The sequence below is a fragment of the Callithrix jacchus genome, chromosome 10, assembly GCF_049354715.1.
Source record: "Callithrix jacchus isolate 240 chromosome 10, calJac240_pri, whole genome shotgun sequence".
Lineage (NCBI taxonomy): Eukaryota > Metazoa > Chordata > Mammalia > Primates > Cebidae > Callithrix > Callithrix jacchus.
Window position 1 is genome coordinate 14,985,868 of NC_133511.1, and position 22,748 is coordinate 15,008,615.

The 22,748-nt window shown below is 37.0% G+C and overlaps 1 protein-coding gene and 2 long non-coding RNA genes across 28 annotated transcripts in view; 1 reads left to right on the forward strand and 2 right to left on the reverse strand.

The window, feature by feature from the left end:
- CADM1 (cell adhesion molecule 1) overlaps positions 1–22,748 on the reverse strand; it is a 336,780-nt gene that overhangs the window by 140,607 nt on the left and 173,425 nt on the right. The gene's annotated exons all lie outside the window — the stretch shown is intronic.
- The window catches only part of LOC144578044 (uncharacterized), a 46,802-nt gene continuing 24,936 nt past the window's right edge, over positions 883–22,748 (reverse strand). The window contains exon 2 of the long non-coding RNA XR_013523065.1: positions 883–22,438. This is a non-coding gene — a long non-coding RNA (uncharacterized LOC144578044). The remainder of the gene's footprint in view (positions 22,439–22,748) is intronic.
- On the forward strand, positions 18,227–20,785 carry LOC118145710 (uncharacterized). Its single transcript, XR_004731024.3, has 3 exons — positions 18,227–18,349; positions 19,975–20,341; positions 20,670–20,785. It is a non-coding gene; the product is annotated as an uncharacterized LOC118145710 (long non-coding RNA).

Genomic DNA, 22,748 nt, shown 5'->3' on the forward strand with positions numbered 1-22,748 from the left:
CCACTGTTGCACATCAGTCTTTGAGTCCATGTTAGGTGAGACTTTAAGATTTAAAAAAAAAATCACTGGAATTTATAGATTTAAAATTTTAAGAGAGGATTACCCTTCATAATAGTTGCCTTGAAGGGCCATATGCCTATTCAAACAATGCTATCATTGGTCTTGCATGTTTGAACTACTCCTTATTTCTTCCCTTCCATGACAATTGATGTGTCACACCTATGCCCTAGTGTTTTACAGCTACAACTAGGCTTTCTTTTTTTAAATCCACAACTTTAAATCCAAACAGTGTCCAGCTTAACAGTATGAGTCCAAATAACTTTGGGCTAATTCCAAATAAACTATCCTAAAAAATTGAGGTCTGCTACCTTTGAGACTATTCAAATAAAATTCACAAAGAGAAAGAGAGAAAAGATTTTGCTCATCAGCCTCAATCAAATAAGTCTACATGAACTTCTAAAATGATTCCTGCAAAAGACACAAACTATATACGTATTTTTTTTTTAACCTACGGGAGGGTTTTTGTCCATAACTGGTGAAAATTTCAAACATCACAACAGAGTATTTTAATACTCTGGAGCAAAACACTCCACTATCAATTGAAGAAACCCTGTTTCCTAGAAATAATTTTTGAAAAATTCATGATTGAAGGTTGGACATAAGAGGGATTAAATCAAAGAGAGTGGCAGATGCTTCATATATACAGAAATTGTAACCACTGTTAATTCTTTCTATATCTGTGTTTTAATCAATAAATACACTAGAAAACATTTAAATGAAGACCATGCAAGAAAATTTCCATTTTGTGCAAAGCTGATCTATGGTACCGCTGCGAAACAGTAGTGTTAGAGTGATTTTTTTCCCACAAAGTAACCTATTCTATTTTTCACATTTTAGTTTTCTTGTAGCAAGGTGTAGATACCTATGAAACCAAAAACTTTTCTATAGAGTATAGATGCTATCCCTGTTATATATAGGATAGTACATAGCAATCTTTTACTTTTTCCCTTCCTTCCTTCTTTCTTTCCATTCTTCCTCCTTCCTTCCTTCCCTCCTTCCTTTCCCTCCCTCCTTCCTTCTTTCCCTCCCTCCCTCTCTCTCTTTTCCTCCTGCCCTCATTTTATTCATTTATTCAATCAACAAATATTTATTGAAGCACTATGCTAGATATGAATGATGATTTACCTCTCTTAATTTTAAATTATCTAAATAGACAATGAGTATTCAGTTAAACTATGTGTTACACAAAAGGTAGAGATTTGCTTGTACAACCCGGCAGGAAACATTTAAGCAAGATGTAAACGGTATTCACAATTTAGAATTAAATCAGAAATGCTCTGCTGAAACCAATGATTTTAGGTTTCAATTTTCTTTTATATTCTTTATTCTTATACAAGCTATAAATCATATCACTACCCATTCATTCTTCCAAGACATGAGAACATTTAAATGAAAAGTTCTGTTTATTCTTTCTTCAAACCAGTGACTGAATTTAAATAAAATGTTCTTAGGGTTAAAGGAACATGCCATTTCTTTTAAAGCTGTCAACACTCCAAGAAAGTTTAGAAAAGGAGAACCAAAAGAAAGATTGTCAATGCATAATTTTAAACATATAAGATTAGCTTTAACCCATGGGCTTTTTAATATACAAACCAAGAATTCTGTCAAAGTAAAGAAGAAAAGAATAGGTGAATTGGGAAAAAAAACTATCATGAAATATTACTGCTTTTAAAATAGTTCATTTTCTTTGAGGTAGGCATTTATCCCAGTTCAATCATTCCAAGAAGTTTAATAATGGATTTCAATCAGTCCTTTTTGTTTTTCTTTTACCTTTTGTCAGTTAGGAAACACGAATCTGTTTTTATGTTATGTAGAACTGAAATGGGAAATCCAGAAATACCAAGTTTTTCTTGAAGTTAAGCAGTGAGCCTTGCAGCTAGGACAATCAGACACATGGACCAAAGGGCCAGCCAGCGAGATGTTATTTCCGGCTCTACCCTCTGGCGGTGTGACTTGAGGCAAGTCACTCAATCTCTGTGAACCTGCACATCCTCACCTGTAAATGGGGATAACAACAGTATCTATCTTAAATAACTGTTGTGAGAATTACTGAGCTCTTCTATGTGCATAGCATGGTGCTAAATTCTACTGATGCTCGAGAATAGTCCTTAGCCTCATGCTTATAACCCCAGTCATGGAGGGAAAGTAGATGCTGACACAGTTGGGTTTGCTGTTGTTGTTTAGTATTTGAGATGGAGTAGTTAATACAGAATGGTGTGCTAAAAACTAAAAACACAAACTTTGGCAAATGTACTATTCAAGACATCTTAAGTTTCTCTACTACCTAAATGTTTATTTTTATACCTTTGATGGGAAAAAAATAAAGGTAGGAAAGAATCATATATGCACAATGGGGAAAGACAAATAAAGGAAACATATTCATAAGTAAAAGGTTAAGGTTATACCCATGAAACTTCATAGGTAGACAGAAATAACAGAGAAAAAAGAAATTTCTAATTTATCTGGAACCATCATGACAGTTTTAATTAAATTATTATGATGAAAATATTCTGGAAGTTTACAGAGTACCTCCCTTCTTAAACAGAGTAAAAAAAAAATTTTTTTTTAAAGAATTTTACCTTTATTGCTGATTCAGGTCAACACTTGCATCCTGCCAAGTGTTATCAATGAATTCTTCATGCTGCTTGAGCCTACCTGTATCTAGCAGCACCTCCCAGCTCTGTACCTCTCAAACCTCAAATCTGCTAGTTCCCCTGTATAAATGTGGGGTGGAGAAAAGATAACTAAGACAGATATGATTCTGCACAAGTTCTACAGGATTGTAAAATTAAGACAGATTTGCTGTCGGTGAAACCCTGGGGCTTTTCTGAGTAGTGTGCATAGGCTTTAATGCAAAGACTGTGACACGTGTGGCAGCTCAAGAGGCCCTTCTGGTTTACTCCTAAGCCACAGCTGTGTTCCAAATAGCTGAGGTTATCCGATACATGGCCTCCAGATAAGTGAGGTGGCACTGCACCTCATCACTAGATCTTAGAAAGAAGAGAAAATAAACAGCTGCTTCAATAAAAGGTTAGCAGAGAAATTCTGAAATACATTTCAGTGTGTGACCCAGAAATATACAATTTAAAGTGAAGGCAAAAGAAGAGTAATATTTGTGGGTAACATAAAAGTCTGAGGCATCTTATCACTTCACTGTGTTCTGTGCAAGCCTTCAGAACCATCTGATACCAGGAGATTCCATTAGTTGTTAAGGCGTTACATGCTGGATAAACAAAAACCACTTTACTAGTCCAACTACTTCATGCTATGACATCCCTACAAAGAGGGAGAAAGATAATCTTATAATCCCGTTTTCCACGACTGTGGAGCGCTATACCTAACTTTCCCTGAGTTCTAGTCATGGCAATGAAAAGCACTATTTGATTATTTCTGTCAAAATGAACTATTTAAGAGTGTAACTAAGTAAAACAACATCACATAGTAAATAAAAATTTTTTTAAAAAATTAATAATCATGGAAGACGTCTGAGCAAATTAACAAACTACAACTCTCATGATTGTAATGATTAACATTTGTTGGGAGCTTACTATGGTGTGAGGCACTGGGCTAAGCACTCCACAAAATATAATCACCCCTCGGTATATTCAGGGCATTTGTTCCAGGACCTCTGCATATACCAAAATTCATGCATATTCAAGTTCTGCCATTGGTCCTGAAGAATGTGAGGACAGGAAAAGTCTGCCCTTAGCGTAGACCATGGGTTTCACATCCCGCAAATACTATATTTGTCATTCATGTTTGATTGAAAAAATCCATGTATAAGTGGACCCTCGCAGTTCAAATGCGTGTTGTTCAAAGGTCAAATATATCTCATTCAGGCCTCCCAACAGCCCCAAAAAGCTAAGTCCCATTATTCCCCCAGTTTGACAGATGAGAAAACAGTCTGAGAGTAGGCATGGAACTTGCAGGAAGTCAGACACACCTCAGTGCGAAAACTGTCTTTTTCATGTTGTCATTTTTATCATTTTAGATCAATATACATTACATGGTGTGCATGTTTTCTTGATGTTAAGAAAACTAAGATTAATCAGATGAGCAGTGATGGGCAACAAAAAGATTCCCTAGATTCAGAAAACACAAATACCAACCCGTTTGTCCAAACTTTAAGGGAATGTCCTTGGATTAGTTTTCACCTATTGGCACAAGGATAAGATTTTCCTACTTAATATATTTAATATGTTTATTCATCTTTCAATTTGTTCATCAACTATTTAGTGACTAGAAGTTCCATGCAAATATGAATAGAACACATTCCCTTCCTGCAAGAAGCTCACAGTCTGGTACAGAAGACAGAAATGTAAACAGAGAATTATAGAACAATGTGACAGTACAGTGACAGCCATATGAGCTGCTATAATAAGTGAGCCAGGAGAGGTGGCAATTGGCTAACTATCAGAAAAAGAATGATTAGTTTCTTGCTCCAATGCTGCTTTATTTAAATTTCAGGGACTCTATTTTTGGATAATTCAATTTAACATGCCATAGACATTAAGCACATTCACAAGACAGTGAAAACAGATTAATATCACCACTAGAGAGGTATGTTTTCTCTCCATCACCTCAAGCAAGCAGTTACACACTGAAGCAACTCATGTTTTGATTGCTGAAGGTAGGATGCTAAATAAATAGACTGCTGGAATGTACTAATCCATTAGCAGTAGCCTCGATATAGCTGAAGTCACAGGACTTACAGTAAATCATACTCAGAAAAAACATTTACCTCTAGTTCATGCTTATCAATACAGAGCAACAAGATATATCAAGGAAGAGTTTATTTAAAATAAAATTATCTTCTACATAAAATAAAGAGCTTAGAACATACTTCATTTATTTCTCGTCCCCACCTTACCAAAATAAAGGTGATTTGTATTGGCACAAAACCAAAATTAAGTGTCTAGTTGTGCTAACACCTAAAACATCAGATGACTAATCATCTAAATCCTATCTTAAAAATAGAATGTATTGCATAGCAAGAACTCTGACAAACCTTTGTTTATAGGAAAGTAGCAGAAGAGACTAAAGCCAGTCTAAACTCAGGTTAAAATATCTCAAAAATTTTGCTGCATTTCACCCGAAAGCATCCAAGAGATGTTTGGGAGTATAATTTCTCTAAGCAATGGGAGCAGAAAATCAGACAATGTTTCTAAAATCTAATCAAAGTAGGGGAAAATATGCTGTAGATGGTTTTTTAAGATCCTTGGAGGAAAAAAAACCTAGAAAAGCAGAAAGCAATAATATTGGCAACAATTTCTCATGTCAACTGAAGAACTGCTTCTAAACAAAGATCCTGAAGGGAAACCTAATTTTACATTAGGCAGTGACCATCTGCATATACTATACAATAATATTTGCAGACAACAGTGATTATGCCTTCTGGGTTTTCCTATACAATGGATGACTAGCATACCAATAGTACATATAATATCTTCCCAAAAGAAGAAGAAATCACAAATCTACAAAAATGTCCCCAACCTACCTTACGTCCCAGAGATAAAAAAAGTGGAAGGAAATGAAGCAACCATTCAAATGTTAATTTATCACTTCAAAGGGTAAAAATGTGTCTGTGCAAACTACAGAGCCCTTGACATTAACCAGAAGAAGGTAAGCTGAATGCTCTGCCAGTTAGTACAATTTATAAATAGACGGAACCCAAAGAAACCTAAAGGGGGAATAATGATCATAGATAGTACTAGCTATTATTTAAAGACTAAGATCAACTGGCTTTACAATATAAAGCTGTTGGACAGCTAACTGACTGGGAAAAACCTAAAGTCCAAGAGATTGCTAACTGTTGACTAAATCTATTTTCCCCTTCTTCCACACAGCCTGGCAGAAGGCTGGCCTGCTCCTCTGCATTTCTTTTCCTTCCCTGCAGTGTGGTCGGCCAGGCAATGAAGTTGTTTTCCATGTGAGCAGACGTGATGTGTGCCATTTCCAGCCAGCGCCTGAGCCTGCTCCTCCTGTACTTTCTCCTTCTTCCTTCTGGGAAGCTGAGACAGTATGACCAGAGTGACTCCAGAAGTGACATGCAAAAGAGGGCAGAGCCACCATAAATCCAAGTCACTGAACAACTAGGTGGAGCCAACCCTTCCATAGACCTGGACCACCCACTCTAGACTCGTAAGTAAAGGAAAAATTTTCCAAACATTCAAGCCACTGCAAATGTGAAGCTCTCTATCCTCACTAACACAATCCCAAAGAACTGCTCATAGAGATTCAAGATTTTGATAACAATATTAAGGACAATGTTCTCAGCTGACTAGCCATGACTGACCATGCATCTTCAAGGTCAACAAGTGGGTCCACTCGGGAACTAGTCCCTCAGATACACCTGTACAAATACCACCACTACCTGCAACTGGCTGTAGATTCAGCAGAGGGAAAGGCAAGAGTAGAAGAAGCCCTTCTCAGGATTCTTCACTCAAAGCTCATGGGTTAAATACTATGCAAGGGCACATGCAAGAACACTGGGGAGAGAAGTACAGTCAGGAGCCACTAAATAATTAAGTTAATGAGCTTGGGTCCCTATTATGCATCAACATAGTCACTTTTTCTTCTCACCCCTAGTAAATTATTTCTTCTGTGAATATAAAAAGTTCACACACACAAAATAATTGCCCCTGCCCTTCAGCTTCAAAGGACATGCTTCACTGTAAGTAAAACAAGAGAGCCTTACTGATTTCTAGAAACATAAGCAGGGTAGATGAGCGAGCCCTCAGAATCAAGCGTCTATGACTAAGACTATGTAGTATGACTATGTAGAAAGTGCTCATTCCCCATTCATATATGAAAGATTTATTTTAGATGCCTTTCCAAGGCACTATGCTGGATGTCATGGATATGGTAGTAAACAGAGTGCCCATAATTTCTGTTCTCAGACACTCTTAAAAGTGAAATTCTCTGAGCCAGCTTGTATGATAGACATAGCACCAGTAGAAGGCAAATGGTAACAAAAACACCCACCAAGCATTCATCCACAAACCCTGCCAGCAGGGATAAAAACTGTAAAGATGATTTTGTTTCATAGGCAAAGTGACCATACAAAAACAAGTAACTTCTCAAGCTAAGTCAATTTTTACCATGACATATTGGCATCTAGAACAAATGGTCACTTTCAGCGGAAGCTTGTTTCATAAATTAGGGGAGAAAGTTCATGAAATGTTAGAAATTCCAACCAAGCAACTGGGATGTAAATTGTGATCAGATTTGGAGTTGACACGTTAAACAGTTTAGTCTAGGTACAGCTCTCAGCAGTGCTAGGCATATGCAAAAGAAACAGATGCCTTGAATCATTTTAAAGCACATTCCTGTCAGAAATGTCCTTTGTGACACTAAAATCAATTTCCTACGCCTTTACTAACTGTTCTACCAAAAGAAAAAGGGGGGAGGAAAAGGAAAAAAAAGGACTCTTTTAATGGAAACATCTTCCCACTGAGGCAAAATTAAACCCAAACCTATTAAACAGCATAAATTTACGTTCAATTTTTATAATTAGTGTTTCTTTGATAGAAAAGATGGCAAAGGACAGGATGGGACACGACACATTTTCATTGTAGAGAACTATAAAGATTTTGACTTGTCCTGAAGAAATGAGAGAAATCCGACAAGAGTTGTTAATGTGTAGAAATGAGATTCCAGCTCCTGTCCAAACTAGCCCAGAAAACTGCACGAGAACAGATTGTTTTACTTGGGAATCTCTACTTATACAAATTCAGAAACTTTTTTTCCCCTCTCCTTACAGATTGCTAAATTCACATGGCCACCTCTCCTGAAAACCTGCAGTGTATCTTTAAACGTACTTTTTGACGGGTGCCTGTATTGTTGCCTTGGAAATTCAATTAAACACACATCACATATGTTTAGCCAAAAAATAAAAATAAATAAAAAACAATCAAAACACCACCAAACAAAACAAAAATGGGAACACAAACTGAATATCTAAATACTACAGCATGTCACAATGCTCCTGGAAAAAAGAAAAAAAAGTTTCTCAGTCCCATTACCCGGAGCAACACCAATTAAAAACACAATTGTTTTTATCCTTCCCATTTTAGTTATCTTGACCTACCACAAAGCCCATACTCTTGCTAAAAACAGAATAAATCATAATACGGTGCAATTTTCATTCAACTGGGAGGGTGTTTTCTAGCATGCTTCTCTCCTCTTGCTTCCCAATGCTGGTTTAACGTGGAGCATTCCAGCTCTTCCTGTATCTAGGCATCCTGCGAAGAGTCCCCAGAGAGTCATATCCCACCAGAACCCAAATAATTTGGCCAGCCATGTACCTGCCTGAGAATAACACCCATTTTCCAAAGGATTTTGCCATTTATTGGACTAACATAAACATATTTTTTTAAATGTTCAGTATGTAAAGTTTTTAAAGTTATTTGGCTTTGGGGGACTCACCACTGCTATTTATACCCAGCAAGTTACCTTGTATCCTATAATGTCTGATCACAATTAAGTTAGCCAGAAACATCTCCACAGTGACTTAGCTATGACTAACAAGTAAAGAAGTTCATCTTGGGAGAGTGAATGACTCAGTTACAAAGGAAGCATTTAAACATCTGAACAAGGCTCTGTTCACACCTCTGCTTGTTGATATTTTTCATTCTTTCCCCAACAGCCAAAGAAGAAAAAAGGAAGAGGCAGAGGTTTGGGCCACAGTGTATGATGCTTCCGACGTGGAATTCCGATCTTTCCATTTGGAGACCTCCTCTTGCTTAAGCCAAGACGAGACACAGGCACAAAGTAGCAGCAAATGCAGAGAACCTTATCCGGACACAAGTAGCAATAAATTCATCCTTAAAATGTATAGTGTTACAAGAATAGTCATTTTGAGCTAAAACCCAGAAAACCATTTTGTTCCTTTAGTGAGGATATCTGGCCACCTCTAATGCAATAATACAAAACTCCAACAATCTCTCCTTAAGGCCCTGAGAAGATTTGGCCCTGAGGAAAAGATTTATCATATGGGACAGCAAAGAAGCCATACTTAAGGAAGTGTTCTACTAACATCTTTTACAAGGAATAAAACTGACTATATGGCAAGATAAAATGAGAGAAGATGCAACGGGCTATACTGACTCTGTAGTCAGCAAAAGTTAATGAATTGCAGATCACGAGCAACTCAATGTAAAACCATAGTGTGTGCATGTTATGAAATTACTCCACAAAAGATTGCTTAAGCAAATTTACAATGAAAAACAACATCAAAACACCAAAGAAGTGAAATGAATATAAATATGAAGCACACTCAAACACCCAGGACGCTTATTTTAAGAAGGAGGAAAAAAAGGCTCCTCAACCTTCAATGACTTTTATAAACTATAAAGAAAGATCAGATCAGCATCTAGGTCTTCTACATAACAATATATATTTTACACAAGCAAGTAAGCCCAGCTACAGAAAATTGATCTTCTATTGCCCCTGCAGCCTTGCAGACAGCATGCAAAAATCCATCCATGGACAGTCTTCAAAGGGTCAAAGTGAATACACAACACCTGGAGATGAACAAGAAAATTTTAAATAGGGCCCGTGGGTCTCTAAAGAGCAGTTTTTAACTGGCCTATAAGCTAATAAGAGTGGTTATAAACTGTGAACAACCAATGCCCTACACGAAGGAACATTTATCACACTAACATGCCTGTAAAGTGGAGAGGGTTCATCCGCACGCTCTCTGCAGTTTCTATTAGAATGTTAATTGTTCATACTGAAGAAAAGGAGACATAAGGAATGGCTTTTACCATCATGTGTTAAGTTTATTTTTGTTCCTCTGACCAGTTCCCAAGGGGCAGGAGGCTAATGACTGTTCTTCATCATCAACTGCAAAGGATATTTACATCCATCCTGTAACCATGACAGCTGTGTCACTAATTCCCTAACTACCTCCACCACATGAACCAATCATCTGGCATGAAGCTGCAAGATGGAGTGCCCTGCAGTCATTATTCACCAAGCACTTTCATTAACAAACTGCCCTTAATTACAGTGGTAATTGCAAAATTATTTCATAGCAGCAATTATTTTTCTCAGCCAATCCAGGCTATTTAAGTAGGACACTGCCTATGAAAATGGCATAAGTCCAAGTAATCTATGACCAAGGATATGTTTTAATTGTACTACCAACATAGTTTCAAAATATTGCATCAGAGGGCTATGAAATTACATTATACATCCCATTACACACACACACACACACACACACACACACACACACACACAATAAAAGAAAAGCAAACCTTCCCTACTTTTTTAAATTTGAAAGCAAAATGCATACACAACATTCACATCAAGTACCTAAAATAAAACCATTGTCTAGCAAAGTAAAACAACGAGTCTCTAGATCTAAACCTATATTTTTAGAACTGCTGAACAAACTAACCTATCCATTAGAAATACATCAACTCCCTTCCATCCATTGCTTTTACTTAAAAGCCCTTTGTTCTTTCATATTCATATGTTTACATACTCGGCTATGATAAGAAATACTGGAATACCTGTCCGTCTGTTGGCCTCATAAATAAAATCACAAAGGAGTTTCCAGAAATCACATCCTAATGTTCGAAACTATAGGCTGAAACACATCTATGCTTACTTTCCTCAAGTTTCATAAAAATTTACCCTGAAGATGAAACTCGAGTCATACTGTCCGATTTGGGGAATAGCGAATTTTCAGTGAAGTTAGAGTACAAGAAATGCGTGATCTGGAGACTAGGGAGACGTGGTCAAATCAAGATTAAGCTTTTAATACCACAATCAGACTATACAAAGACATGAATACTATTCTGAGGAGTTTGGATGTGATCTGGTAGATAGTGAAGACGTGTAAAAGGCAAGGAAAAAAGACAACTTGAATTCAGATAGTGGGAATGGAAATTGAGGGACAGGTTTGAGAAATCCATGAACAATTTTGCAGGCAGAATTATACTTGATGACTTTTAGGTACAGACAGCAATGAAGATATATTAAAAGACTGCTCTGAGATTTCCTGTTGGAATAGGTAGGTGGTGAGCTAGGTAATACAATAAGGATCTGTAATACGCATGACTATTTTAAGTATCTATAGGACATGAATCTAGAGATATTAAGGAAGTAGCAAGAATAGTAATAACATTTATTGCTTATTTATATGCCAGATGCTGTACTTAATGCATTAGATACATTAACTTACTGAACACTCAAAACAATAGGATCTTGAATTCGATCCTGTTTTTACAACCACTTTGATAGACAAGAATGCTGAGGCTCAATGAGATGAAAGGGTCCAAGGTCACTATGGCAGAGAATGCTGATTGCCTTGCAAATATCCATTCTTCTCTCTGTCCTTGGTAACAGAACCCCTCTTTTTTAGCTGTGTCTGGTAAAGATAACATTTTTACCTCCCTCACATCTAGGTCATGAGCTTTAAGAGGACATGTTGCATAGGCTGGGAAAGAAACTGGTTTTGCCAAAAGAAGCTCCTCTTTGTCTTTCCTGCTGCCTAAGAGGCAGCCGCACTGGCAAAAGCTCCATCTTGGACCATGAAATGACCTTCAGGAAAAGGGTCACCAACTGAGGATGGTGAAGCAGAAAAAAAAAGGCTGGATTCTTCCAAATTTTGTGGAAGCACCGTACCTGCCCTGGATTGCCCATCTCTCTACTTCTTTAGGGAGAGAAAAAAAAAACCCAAAACCAAAACCAAAAAAAACAACCAACCAAAAACAACATTACTATTTAAATTACTGTTTTGGTAATTTTGCAGATAGAATTATATTCCCATTTACTCAGTATATAGGTAACCAGGCAATTCTTTGGGAGACAAAAAGAACTCCTAAATGACCCAGCCACACAGCTAACAAGTAGCATAGTCAGAAATTGAAGATAATTCTTTGATTCTAAATTCTATAATCTTAACAAAAGGGCCGGACTGCTCAAGGGAGCAGTTGAGGCAACAGATGCAGATTGTCAATTATTGGCTTATGTACATCCTGACAGATTTTGTTACTTCTTCTAATATAAAAATAATGCAAAATAGGCATCATCATTTGAAAAGGAAGGCATTATCATTAGATAAACCATGTAGATCATGAAGCATTAGCATCTTACCAATTTGAGAGAACTAAAATAAAAATAAATAATCCTAACAACCCTAAAATTATCAAGCATAATTTTATCTTCCTGTTGGGGATCCTGTAGTGTATTTTTACTAAACAGAGCTACAAAAGAATCAGCAAGTTACCAATATGCTGAGTAAATGGGAAAAAATCTATTTTCATCTTTTCTAAATTTTATTTATTCATTCATTCATGTATTTTTTAGAGATGATTTTCGCTTTGTCACCCAGGCTGGAGTGCAGTAGTGTGATCATAGCTCACTGCAGCCTAAAATCCTGGCCTCAGGCGATCCTCTCACCTCAGCTCCCGAGTAGCTGGAACTGCCAGTACATGCCACCATGGCTCACTCATTTCTTTAAAATTATTTTTTGTAAAGATGAGATCTCTCTGTGTTGCCCAGGCTGGTCTGGAACTCCTGGGCTCAAGCAATCCTCCCGTCTTGGCATCCCAAAGTGCTGGGATGATGGGCCTCAGCTACCATGTCAAGCCCTTTTCTAAGTTTTAATTAGATGAAAATCTAGTTCTGTAAAGAAATGAAATACCAATGATTTTGCAGTAAAGTGTGTTTCCATATAAATATAAATTGCAATTTCTTGTGTCGGAATCTTGAATAATTTATAGGATTAAATCAGTTATTATTTTGAATTTCCTATGCAGGTAGGTGTTTACAGTATTTCCCTATACTATATTATAAACTTGTATTAAATAAAACATTAATAATATTTTATTCCTACAAGAAAAATTGTAAAATTAATGTTTATATCTTCAGTTTTATCTTGAATGCTCGAGTATCCTGAAGTTGGTGGGAATCCAGGAAAAAAATGTTTCATTTAATTAAATATAAGTCAGGTCTCCAAGCAGAAGGATGATGTAGTCACATGTTTTGTGATGAAAATACCTCTAAAAATCGAAGGAAAGAGATCTTTTATGTAATTTAGGGGGAAAATTAATGTGGGCTTTTCCAAAGAGAATTTATATTCTCTTGTTAAAATATTATTTTTAAATTTCATTATTTTACTAGAATTCCAAATCTAGTCTTTGTAGCAAAGACATGAGACAAATGATTATTCTATCTAAAGCAACCATTGCTATATTTTTTAAAATCCACATAGTTCATACTTTTAACAACATTACAGCCAGTAAGTGAATGTATTTCATTTTGATGATTTCATATATTGCATTAATGAGAAAAATTGAGGCATATTATCTTGGGATCTAAAATATTGTGCAATTGTAAGTTTTATGCCAGCCTTCAAGTAATTCAGTTTTTCAAAGACAGTAAAGGGAAAAGAATCTGACCTAGACAGTCTCTCCCTTAACAATGAAAGTAATTCTACTTAACAATTTGTTTTTCTTCCTGAAGAGTTGCAAGATTGGAAAGAAGCACTGGATTAATTCTGTATTCTCTCTGCTTAGGTATGTTTTCAACATCCTATGGAATAAATGTGCTAGTGGTAAGTACACAGTACTTGGGGAAAAATGCATTTTGTAGGACACTCTAGGCCCTCTGTAGTGACTAGAAGCAAACATAATAAAACAATCTGACATGAATTCAGTATTTCTCCATTTACCAAAACTTCTTTGAGCACTTTAATACATGCAAATGATATTCCAATGCATTTTTAATGTTTGACCCAGATTACACAAAAGAATACTAGGGTAACAAAAATCTTCATATACTTCATTTGCAAATATTGGAAAGTAAAGATAGGTGGTAAACTGCTACATCCATTATGTCATGGATTCCTCTCCTTAATATCCTAGTTCCAATAGCTGCTAACTACTAAAACTTCCTGTGGTGATCAGGTCCTGTTGTAAACTGTCCTCCAAGATTTTCTGACTACATTACGACAATGTGTTTGTCTTCCTGATAATTTTGCAACAGTGGCGTGATACTCCAGGCAAAGATTTCCATAGGGTTAGAGTGCTGCTTGAGGGAACCAGTGGAATGCAATCATCACCCACAAATGCACCATCTGCTGTGTCTTACTGCTTAATTAAACTAAAACTGGTAGGTTCTTAATTCTCACAGCTCATAAAGATAAAGGTCACAACAGAGCATTGGCATCATGCATCATCCACATAACATACAGTTGCTAAAGTACATTTTGCCAAACTATCACTCAAAAGAAAAAAGAAATATACCATCTAGCTGGTGTCAAGGCATAGAAGGATTCTATCAGACTGACATCAGATCAATGGCAGGACAGCTGAACTGTCAGCCTAAGTGAACAGGAGGACAGAAGCTTCAATGCATGGCCATTGTTCTTTACCCCTCTCCTGTAGCACTTGCCAAAAAAAAATTCTTCCACACACTGTAACAAGGCCTCTTGTGAAATTTTTTGTTAAATCACCCATACATTCATTCTTCAACCATTTATCAAAGGCTTACATATGCAAGGGATTGTGTTTAGTATTTTAGATGATGCAAAAATGAATCTGAGGCAGGCTGTTCAGTCTATATAGCTTCCAAAGACTTCATTAGATATAGTCTTACATCAAGTATATATAACACTTTTATTGAGATATAAATATGCCAATGTATAGTGTATAATTCAATGGTATTTAATATATTCATGGAGATGTGCAACTATCACCATTGCCTAAATTCAGAACATTGTTTTCATCCCCAAAAGAAACTTCATATCCATTGATAGTCACTTCTTGTTCGCCTCGTATCCCAACCCCTGGCAACCACTAATCTACATTCTGTTTCTATACCTTTTGACTTTTCTGAACATTTCACAAAAATGAAATCATACAATATGTGGCCTTTGGGCTTCTTCCACTTAGCATAATGTTTTCAAGGCTCATACACGTCATGGAATGTATCAGTACTTCATTGTGTATAATGGTTGCATAATATTCCATTGTATGGCTATACCACATATTGTTTGTTTATCAATTAATGGATATTGGGTGTTTCCATTTTTTTGTTATTATGAATCATGCGGCTTAATAATCTAATATTCATGTACATGTTTTGCACAGACACGTTTTAATTCTCCTGGGCGAACAGCTAGGAGTGTAATTGCTGTGTTGTATTGGTAACTCTATGTTTGACACTTTGAGGAACTGTCAAGCTGTTTCCAAATTGGCTGCACCATTTTACATTACCACTAGCCACATATATGAGCTCCAGTTTCTCCACACCCTTGCCAACACTTATTTTTGTTTTCTTGTTAAACTCTAGCTATACTAGTGGTTGTGAAGTGGCACCTCACTATGGTTTTGATTTTAATTTCTCCAGTGACTAATGACATTGAACATCTTGTCATGCTTATTGGTGATGTGTATATCATCTTTGGATAAATCTACTATATATTTTGAGCAACTTTTAATAAACTATTTGGTAGAAACACATAAATATTATACCTGTAATCTTCCAGCAATATGTGACATTTCCCAACAAGCCACTAATGTATTTTCTTTCCCCGAAGTTCCTTTTGATATTGAAATAGAAACTCTAAGATCATATCTAACAACAGAGAAGTCTTGAACTTCCACAGCATAAACATGGAAGTGGGTGCGGGAAAAGGTGGATAAAATTTCATTTGATTAGATAACTCTTTCAAGCCAATAGCCCATTTTCCAAATCTATTGAAAGTCAATAGTAAGAATTTCTGAAGATAAATGATGTGAAAGAGGTTGAGGTACAGAAAATTCAAGAAGATAAAATAATGGTAAGAACAATAAAGCACAAATTCAGTTTCCGATCAAGGAAATGAAAAAATGTTACAAAGGTAAAGCATCTTTGTAACATCTCTACTTAGTAGTAGAGATGGGTTGAACTGAGAGATAACTAAGAATTAGTACCGGCCCGGCGCAGTGGCTCACGCCTGTAATCAATCCCAGCACTTTGGGAGGCCGAGACGGGTGGATCATGAGGTCGAGAGATCGAGACCATCCTGGTCAACATGGTGAAACCCCGTCTCTACTAAAAATACAAAAAATTAGCTGGGCATGGTGGCGCGTGCCTATTATCCTAGCTACTCAGGAGGCTGAGGCAGGAGAATTGCCTGAACCCAGGTTGCCGTGAGCCGAGATTGCGCCATTGCACTCAAGCCTGGGTAACAAGAGCAAAACTCTGTCTCAAAAAAAAAAAAAAAAGAATTAGTTCCTAGGACAGTGGATGATTATAGTATCACCTGCCCAAAGGAAGAGGGAGGAGGAGAAAGAGGAGAACAAAATGAAACATAAATATTCTGAAGGAGGATTCATTATACAGCAGTGGTTTCTGCTGCTCTTTTAAGAGAAGAGATATGAAAAAGGAAAAAAACATCAGTGGGATCAATCTAGTTTGGGCCACAGTGGATTTGGTCTAGGATATGTAAGTTGTTGTTCCAGGAGAGAGAAACAGATAGCCATACAAAGAACCCAGAAAGTAGTCAGGAGAGAGTCTGGGTGAGGGATGCTGCAGGAAAAGGAAGAGCCACAGTCATTCACATATCAAGGAGAAAAACCCTGCCTTCTTAACTCCTTTCAAGCCAGCTCACTCTAGTTTCAAACAATGGGGAACAACTTAACTCAGTGATATAGTTATGAGATGCTAATGAATGAAAAAATTGATCCTCATTATCTCTTCAAGATCCTTAATGCACCCATAAAGGTAATCACGTCTTCCTTTATCATGCATCTTGAACTTTCTTTGCTATGTAGGTTCTTAACTACCTAACATTTTTCTCCAAATAAAACAAAAGAAAACAAACAACATCAACAATAAAAATGATAATTTTGGTGCCACGTTCTCTCCTACAAACAAAAGAAGGCAAAATTGTGAAGAAGTCAGCACTAGTACTTTTACATGCTATATACTACCGAGCCCCAATCGATAAGTCTGTTCTCTCTCGTTGGTGTATCCGTGGAAAAGGTGCATGACAGCAGAAACAGAGACCTTAAAAAGCAATTAAAGGTGAGGAATCTCCTGCCAAACAGCTAGTACAGACGGAACTTTTTTTTTCATAGAGCTTAGCCTCATTCCATAGCCAAGAAAAAGCTTGATAAGTACTATATGATGAACAAGTGATAAAATTTATGAAAACTGAGATGAGGAATGACCAATGGGAGAAACAAGGTGCCACTCAGAGCCTGAATGGGTTATTGTGCTTCCTGTTTCCTGTAGGTGGCGCCAAACTCCTTGAAGAGGAAACAGAAAACAAAGTTAAAAGGCTGGTGTGTGTCTAGATTGAAGCGCTAAAGAATTTGCTTGTGAGTTGGCAATTTCTCCTCCAAGGCAGCTCTTCTTCACTGCTACTGGCAAGCTCTAGATTTCAGAAGTGATTCACCTGCGCCTTTATTTATGAGCTGCCTTTTCTCCTTTAAGCGCCCAGCTTCACATTAACAGTACCACCAGCTTCACTGCAGAGCTCAACCGTGCCTATCACGTAAATGGAAGCTTCGTTAAAGCATCTATTAAAGGGATTTTCAAAGGCAAAACAGCATTTTAAAGCCATTAGCACCCCTTAAGTTAGGTTCTATTGAAGAAATGTTACCAAACTGCTCTCTAAAACCATCAACCAGCCATAGCCATAGGTCACTAGGCAATCCCTTGGATTCTCTACCCAGAGGGCTCTCACAACCCTATATGCTCCCTATCTTTCAGGTCTTGGAGTGACATAGTATCAACATGACTTCTAGGAGGACGTCCCAGATGTGCATCTCCTGGAGGCAGCCAGTGGTTGGACATCAGTCATCAATAAGGCTCCTTGCCAAAAAGAAGCGGTGGGGGGCAGCAGAGAAGCTGGAAACTTGGTCAAATGGGAATAAAAGCGGTATGAAGAGAAGGGTGTGTCTTGGAGGGCATACACAGGCAAGCAAGAATTAGATATTATGTACTAGGTTTTCACTATTATTCTCAAGATCCAATTTTTGTAACAAACATTTTCTGCCAACCTCCTAAAATTTTTAAACAGCAGCAGCCAAGACTGACTTCTACTCGGCACAATTACATAAGACCAAGCAGTGTGTTGCTCTCATTTTCGAAGCTTTGTTTTAAGCTCCCTCATTAATCTTTCAGTCTTTTCCCATCTCTGCCTGACTATAACTGCCCTGAATTTATCCAAGCCTGCAGAATGCCAGGCTCACTGGAGTCTAAATCACCAAGAGCTGAATACACATTCTACTCATGGGACTCTACACTTCCATCAGAAGGAACCAATCACAGCTTAGGAGAGGTAAACCTCTTTTTAATTGTATTCTATGATACTAACAGGCATTCATTACACATGGACCTTAAAACAAGATTTGCTCTTGGCTGCTCATAATTGTATTTCTACAGCAGTTTAAACCGTTGGCACCTGCAATTGCTAGCAGGCCTAGGCTAAGAATTTCTATTATCCCAGTTTCAAGGGTTACATTTAAAATAAAACTCAGAGGGGCAAAACATTACATACACACATATTTACACAAATTAAATACTATGCACAAGTCAATACCTTCTGCACACAAAACTACATTAAACTCAATTAGCCCTAAGCAAAACTACAGGAAGCAGGTTTTCTGTGAACCAACGGAGCTGTTCTGTATAATAAAGAATGTAAAAGCAGCTAGATTATAGAGTTCTGCAGAACTGTCAATAAGTGCTTTTAAATAAATCTTCAGTACTGATTTCTAAATTAATTAACTTAAAATTAACACAAAACAATCCAATGTAAGTATTTATATACAAATAACCTCTGATTTTTGAGTTCTAATAAGGAAGAACTTTTGAACCATATATGTATTTGTGTGTCATTCAGGGCTTTTCCAGAAGGATATTCCTAACTATAAGCCACAAAACAGCTACCAGACTAAAGTACAATGTCCTTCTTGTTATGGTTTTCTACTTGATTATGACCAAAATTAAATTATACAAATATTTCACTAAATATCTTCTCAAACCTTATAAATATTAATATAAACTCAATCTCCGATGTGCCCAGCATTTAAAAATCCATTTAAAAATCTTGGAAACTAATTTAAGATTTCCATCTAGAATACAAATTAGCAAGTCCTCTTTCTAGCTCTGTTTTGCTCAGCACCCATATCTGCACATTTAGTACTGAATGTCAGTTGGTAGCACTTAAAGATGATGAATATTAAAAGCATGCTTCTGCCTGCTAACATATTAGAGCTTGGCAACCATTGAATTTGTCATAAGCTGCATTTTCAGTGAACAAACGACTGCCTTTAAGACACCAAAGCAATCGGTAAATTCCCAAATTGTGAAAAGGGTACACAGAGGGTGAAATTTTACTATTACATATGTTATCTGAGAGGACTGCATAAAATTAAAATCTTTTTTAAAACTTACCACCTTAGAGTACCACCAGGCTATACTTTTCTAAAGTACTTACTTGAAGATTGTATCCGGATAAGTAATAATAATGCCAGCTACTGTGAATCAAATATTCATTATGTGTCAGGCACTGAGCTAAGCATTTTGCATATAAAAAATACAATTTTTACATACATGCTATCTCGTCTACAGGCCATCTGTACATGCATACTATCTAATTTGCATATGTACATGCTATCTTTACATATATGCTGTCACATCAGATTCTCTACTCCGTAAGTAGTATTGTTATTTCCAAAGAGGTTAGGTGACTTATTTGAGGTAATAAGCAAATGAAAGGCAGATCAGGAATTTCAACCCAAGCCTCTCCCTCCAATCCCCTATACACTACCATGCAGCCAAATTTCCAGCAGATAAAACCTCTTGCAAGGCTGGCTCTTGCTGGATCCAGGAGCTTAATACCTGTTTATTTTAAATCTGCATTAAGAACGCCTTTTCATATACAAATCTTGTTTCTTCTAGGATTCATTCATCCAGAAGACTGAACAAAAAGTACACTTTTGACTGGAATACATAAGAGATTATTTTTAACTTAATTAAAATGGTGTTAGAATCACCTATTCAGCATATGGAAAACCAGCTGGGTTATCCTGTCAAACTTCTGCACAACATACCTACTGAGACCCAACTTCCCGATTAGAAAGCAAGAGAGTATAGTGATGCAAACTGAACTCCGAAACGAGAGTTCAAACTACGGCGCTATCTCCTACCGGCCCCGGGTGACCGACCCTCAATGTCCTCATTTGTAAAGTGAAGACTGTCTCAGTAACTATTTCACAGATTACTGCGAGATTAAATAAAATTATGCATACAGAGTACCAGATACATTGTAAGTACTCAATAAATGTTAGCGCTTGTCTGTCTTTGGGGTGTCAGATTCTATCAAAACAACTTTACTACTTTCTTTGGAATGCTATATGGTTCTTTAATTTGTCTGTCTATTAAGAACTGTCTTACACTCAGTACGTTTTTTTCTATTTAATTTTATGCCATCAGCTCCACAGCTCTACAAAGCATTCTAAATTATCCTTCTGTTTCTCTGGGTTTTGAGAGATTCAAATTCTTTTCCAAATTATATACTAAGATCTTCTTTCTGAGTTGATTTTCCTAGCTGCTTAATCATTTCTGTTGACCTCTGATTTTTTTTTTTTAACCAGATTGGCCAAGTCTCTCTGATATGAAGACATCCAGAACAACAATCCGAATTAACCTTTTGAGAGCCTAAAAATTAGGACTTATTTAAGTCTCTTCTGATTTCTGCCTTCCCCAGCATTTACTACCATGTTCATTACTGCATGCTAATCTCAACATTTTTTCCACGGCTTACATCATGACAGATGTTTGGTCCAGATTTCACAGTAAATTTAATGGGTGAGAAACAGTACGATTATTTATAAAGTTATTGTTTGTAGACGAAATTACATTTTCCAAGCATATAGCTAGTTAAGTTATATATGTCTTTATTCCTCCAATAAGTATTTCTTTAGTGCCTATAATGCGCTATAACAGGTGAATCATACTTTTGCAAAAAGACAAGGCAATACCTTATGTGCTAAATTCTCGTCTGCCTACATCACACAGTTGTTTGAAAGGAATGTTAGAATTTTTATGAGTCAAATTAATTATATACTATCTAAATATAAATATGTACAAACACATGCACAATATATACATATTGAAAACCCAATCTCTTTTGGGAAGACAAAAGACCTTTTAGTGGGCTAAAAAAGTCCCTTTGAAAGTTGTCAGTATATCTTACGGGATGTGCTAAGGAGATGTGAGTGAGAGACAAGGAAAGAAAATAGAACGATTCTGTTTTCTGTAGCTGGATGAGATTATGGTGTTTCATTTGATGCTGTTTTCTGCATTAACTTTTATAGGCATCCTGTTTTTTACTTCTGTTAGTTATTTTTATAACTTTAATAAACTTTCAATAAATTTTAATGAACTATTAAATTTAAATAAATAAATTTTAATAAACTTTCAACCACTATTTAACTACTCTCAATATATTCCCAAAAGATCACTTTAGTCTCTTTTAAATGAAGGACAAATAATTTAGCACTTTTATACTTCCTTACTCTACCTTCAAGTTTTCCAATTAAAAAAACATCAGAATATTTTTCAGTGTGATTTATAATTAGAAAGCTTGCTGGAATGTGGTCTGGTATATCAATACCCACGATCAGGCTCTTTCAGAACTGAAAAAATCCCTCCAATAGTTATGACAGTGGACTCACTTGTTTTGCTGTGTCTTCCACAATAATCCCCATCAGTTCTAGGTGGATCTGTGTCTTTCGAGGCTTCTTTGTTGCAGTCTGGGCATTTTTTTAAAGTCTGTCCTCTATCACTGTGAAATAGGAGAGTTCCCTGAACCTCCTCGCAGGACATGCAACAGGGGTGTGGCTCCTCTGTTGGGCTGTTGCATCCTCAAACACCTTACAGGAGCGGGGGCACACAGACAAGCAGGTGCAGGAGCCAGGGAGAGTGATTTGGGGAGCTGGTCCCACAGTAGTGGTAGCGTCTAGGGCTGAGTGCCTGTGACTCCCAAAGCCCCAGTGGGTGTGCTACAATGCTCTTTTAGCTCTGCTGTCCACAGACGGCTTAAGTGTTACCCAGCTCAGTGCCCTCTTGGTACCTGGGTTTTTGTCCAGCATCCAGAAAGAATCAGGTCACACAAATTGAAGGATGGTAATTACAGGGGATTTTATTGCTGGATGGAGATAGCTCTCAGCAGGATGGATGGGGAGCTAGAAAGGGGATGGAGTGGGAAGATGATCTTCCTCTGGAGTTCAATTGTCCCATGGCCTATCTCCTCTCCCATCGTCCCTAGCTGAACTCCTCAGTGTTCAGATGCTCCTTCTCTTCTCTCCTTTGCCACGCCATAAGCTGCTCTTATGCTCCTCTGCTCTTCTGCTTGTGGAGCCTAGGATTTGGAGATTACATGGGTACAGGATAGTGGGGTGTAGCAGGCCAAAAGACAACACTTGGGTGTGAAACAGGAATGCCTGTTCCCATTTAGGACCATGGGTTTCTGGGCTTGAGGGTGAAGACTTTGCCAGGGAACTACCCTCTTTTACCCAGTATTTCCCTGCTATCTGCCCAAATCGACTGGATGAATTTTCTAAGTAAAGTCAGCTTTTTATTTACTATGAGGATTTATTGTATCTAGTTTAATCTTCATTTCATTTTACTCTTTTTAAAATTCTCATTTAATAGATGTAAACTCTTTAGGT